Raw genomic sequence first — 4,709 nt, forward strand, 5'->3', positions numbered from 1 at the left:
CTATTCACCATGAATTGGGAACAACAAGTCATGGGAAGGGGAGATGTCTGACTCTACTTCTCCAGCCCTGGCTGGGGCACAGCACATCAGTCCAGCGGCTGACTGAATGGGGATGGACAGCACATGAGGCACGAGCTCATGCCAAGTCTAGGGTGAATCTCGCTCTGTCACCCAGGCTGGAGTGCAGTGGCATGATCTCAGATCACTGCAACCTCTGCCTCCCGGGTTCTAGCAATCCTCCTGCCTCAGCCTCCCAGTAGATGGGATTACAGGCACGTGCCAACATGTCCAGCTAATTTTCTGTATTTTTAGTAGAGACGGGGTTTCGCCGGGTTACCTAGGCTGGTCTCGAACTTCTGAGCTCAGGCAATCCACCTGCCTCAGCCTCCCAAAGTGCTAGGATTATAGGCGTGAGCCACCACACCTGGCCCACTCTTAGTTTGTTTAGTTTTATATTCTTGTCTCACTATCTCTGTGTCTTCCTCTGTCTTTCTCTAAAACATTCAGGCCCTCCTCACTCATAAGGTTTTGAATTCTTGAAGAGATACTAAATCAATATTTAAATGAACACTGATCAAACATTATTCTGTATCACAAATTAAAATTGAATGTTGCTTTACAAGTGCTATAAATCTTGTAGTTCGCTAAAAAGGGAGTCAGATGGGACTTTTTGGTTACATCTCACCTCTATCAGTATTTGTGGACCACTAAAAGACTTGGGGAGGAAGACCAGAGGGAAAGGGCAGAAGCTGAGAAAGAGGCACTGAATGTATTGGAGAAATAGCATGGTACTGAGTTAGGAACCAGATTCTGGCCCCAGCACCGCATGACAAGTTAACCACATTTACTACATATATGCATTACAAGTTAACCATATGTAATCCCCTCAGCAACCCCATGACAGGGCTATTATTAGTATCATTGTCACCCTCCTTTTATAGAACAGGAGACAGGCCCAGAGCATAAAACCCTTAGAATAATGCCTGGAGTATCATTACTGCTATTTAAGTGTTGGTTTAAAGACTCAAGTCAAGACTATACCTTGTGTATTTCCAAAGAACTAAGTTTCAGCCAGAACTGCTTCTAAACCAAGGAGCCAAGTTTTTCAGTCTCTGAGAAATCAAACAGAGTTACCATGAATTAATTTCAGGCTAATAAATTGAGATACTCAGCTGCTTCTTCACATTTCATGCTTTTAATAATCACACCCTCGTTTAAAAATTTCCCAGTTGGGAGACTAGTACCACAGATGAGATAAAGCTGCCACTGATTATCTAACTTATACCTTGGCTTAATTTAATCCAGCCCATATGCAGAAAACCATTGTTTCTCCAGTGAATTGCTCTTGAAAAATATGAAAATGTTAATATTCCTTTCAAAGTGTTTTGTGACTATATTTTAGAACAGAGAGTTGGTAAACTTTTTCTATAAAGAGCCAGATAGTAGATATTTTAGGCTTTGCTGGCTACATAATGCGTCTTTTTTTCAACTATAAAACCAACTCTTTAATAATGTAAAAGACATTTTCATCTCAAGTTGCCAGACCTAAATTTTTAAATGTGAGCTAAGGATAGGTTTTTACAAAATTGTTAAAGGTATATTTAAAAAATAAACAAAACAAAGGAGAAAAAGTGACAGATACTGTATGAGGCCTGCAAAGCCAAAAATATTATCTGAAATATTTACTACAAGAAATACGTACTATGGAAAAATTTTGCTGACCCCTATTCTGGAGAATCATAAGTTAAGGGTATTATTATAAATAATTTAACCTCTGTTCCCATTTTTTGTAGTCCACAAAGCTAGCTTGTTTCTTCAAACAACACAATCATCTCCAAGGATGCAGAAAAAGCATTTGATACTGACAAAATTCAATATCCATCCCTGACTAAAACTCTCCAGCAAACTAGTAAGAGAACTACCTTAACCTGATAAAAGACATCTACAAAAAACCTATAGCTAATATCATTTTTAATTATTAAAAACTGAATGATTTCCCCCTAAGTTCAGGAAGAAGTAAAATATGTTTGCTTTCACCATTTCAATTCACCACTGTACTGAAGATTCTAACCAGTGCAATAAGGCAAGAAAAAGAAAAGCCATCTACATTATATCAAAAAGACACCCGCACTCATATGTTTATCATAGCACAATTCACAATAGCAAAGTCATGGAAGTGGCCTAAGTGTCCATCAATGGACAACTGGATAAAAAAAATGTGGTGGCCGGGCACAGTGGCTCACACCTGTAATCCCAGCACTTTGAGAGGCTGAGTCGGGTGAATCACAAGGTCAGGAGTTCAAGACCTGCCTGGCCCACAAGGTGAAACCCCATCTCTACTAAAAATACAACAAATTAGCTGGGCATGGTGGCAGATGCCTGTAATTGGAGCTACTTGGGAGGCTGAGGCAGGAGAATCACTTGAACCGGGGAGGCAGGGTTGCAGTGAGCATGGGTCGTGCCACTGCACTTCAGCCCGGGTGACAGTGTGACACTCCATCTAAAAAAGAAAAAAAAAAAAAAGAAAAGAAAGAAAGAAAATGTGATATATTTATATGTATCCCTTGGAATGCTACTCAGCCATAAAAAAATAATGAAATAATGCCTTTTGCAGCAACATGGATAGAACTGGAGGCGATTATCCTAAGTGAAATAACTTGAAAACAGAAAGTTTCTAAATTATATATTCTCACTTATAAATGGGAGCTAAATGATAAATACACACAGACATACAGAATGGAATAATAGACATTGGAGACTCCAAAAGGTGGGAGGGAGGTAGGGAGATGAAAAATTACCTACTGAGTATAGTGTATACTATTCAGGTGATGAGTACTCTCCAAGCCCAGACTTCGCCACTACCTAATATATCTATGTAACAAAACCATGCTTGTACCCTCTAAATCTATAAAAACAAAATTAGAAAAGTCATCTAGATTGGAAAGCAGATAAAACTATCTTTACTCACAAACAACAGGATTAGCTATGTAGAAAATGTCATGGAGTCTTCAACAAAGCTGCTAACATTAAGAAATTTAGCAAATTTGCACAATGCAAGGCAGTATACAAAAATCAACTGAATTGGCAAATATTAACAATTACCCAGAAAATGAAATTTTAAAAACAATACCATTACAACAGCATTAAAAAATATAAACTACTTAGTATCCTAAGACAAAGATGTTCTGTACCTGACAAAAGATATGCAAGATCTGTAACTGAAAACTACATTGTTGAGAGAAATATAAGAAAACCAAACTAAATGGAGAGCTATTCCATGGCTCAAGGTTCAAAAGACTCAGTATTGTTAAGATAGCAATTTGCCTAAAATTGAGCTACAAATTCAGTGCAATCCTAATCAAAATCCCAGCAAGCACTTTTGGAGAAATTGACAAGCTTACTCTAAAATTCACAGGAATATACGAAGGACGTAGAATAGTCAAAATTACCTTAAAAAGAAGTCAGAAGATAAATAAAAGCCACCTGATTTTATGACTTATTTTTTCTTGCCTTTTTCTTGTCTTTCTACAGTAAAGACAGCATAATGTTGGCATAAAGATCAACAATTAAATCAATGGAACACAATAGACAATCCAGGAAAAAAAAACACACATGTATGGACAAATGATCTTTGACATAGTTGCAAAAGCAATGCAGTGGAGAAACAATGGTCTTCTCAACAAATAATGTTGGAACAATTGGATATCTATGTACAAAAAATGAACTTTGAGCCATACCTGAAGTGCCCTATACAAATCTTGATGCCATACACAAAAATGAACTCAAAATGGATCATGAAGCTAATATAAAATCTAAAACCATAAAACTTCTAGGAGAGGTCGGGCGCAGTGGCTCACACCTGTAATCCCAGCACTTTGGGAGGCCGAGGCAGGTGGATCACCTGAGGTCAGGAGCTCGAGACCAGCCTGGCCAACATGGTTAAAACCCTGTCTCTACTAAAAATACAAAAAAATTAGCTGGGTGTGGTGGCACATGCCTGTAATCCCAGATATTCAGGAGGCTGAGGCAAGAGAATCGCTTGAACCTAGGAGGTGGAGGTAGCAGTGAGCTGAGATCGCACCATTGCACTCCAGCCTGGGCAACAAGAGTGAAACTCCATCTCAAAAAAACAAACAAACAAACAAACAAACACACCAAAACTTCTAGAAGAAAACAGAAGAAAGCCTTTGTGATCTTCAGTTAGGCAAAGATTTTTTAAAATACTGCACCAAAAATGCAATCCATAAAAGAACAAATTGATAGACTGGACTTTATAAAAATTAAAAATTTCTGCTCCTTAAAATACACTGTTAATTAAAGACAAGCCATATGTTGGGAGAAAATATTTGCATATGATATACTTGATAAAGGGCTTGTATCTAGAATATTTTTATAGAACTCAAACTCAATTTTACAAAGGGGCATGGCAACAGATTTGATCAGACATTTCACCCAAGAAAATATGTGAATGGCAAATAAGCATAAGAAAAGATGCTCCACATCACTATTCATTTAGGAAATTGAAAATTTAAACCACAATGACACAAATACTCAACTCTGATGTAAAAAATAGTTTATAATAATGTATCAATAGTGGTTTAAAATTTTTTATGCTGAAAGTTATTGGTGTGGGGTGGGATTCCAATATATCCTAAAGTACAGATAAGCGGTTCTCTTACCCCTCCAAACAGCTTCACCCTAGGACTTAC

General features: G+C 37.7%; 1 protein-coding gene across 1 annotated transcript in view; it reads right to left on the minus strand.

The window, feature by feature from the left end:
• Positions 1 to 4,709, minus strand: part of LOC467699 (golgin subfamily A member 2) — a 71,272-nt gene that overhangs the window by 16,138 nt on the left and 50,425 nt on the right. The window contains 1 exon segment of the mRNA XM_063794425.1: positions 1,042 to 1,112. The gene's annotated coding sequence lies outside the window, so the exon portion shown is untranslated.

Source organism: Pan troglodytes, chromosome 16, assembly GCF_028858775.2.
Source record: "Pan troglodytes isolate AG18354 chromosome 16, NHGRI_mPanTro3-v2.0_pri, whole genome shotgun sequence".
Lineage (NCBI taxonomy): Eukaryota > Metazoa > Chordata > Mammalia > Primates > Hominidae > Pan > Pan troglodytes.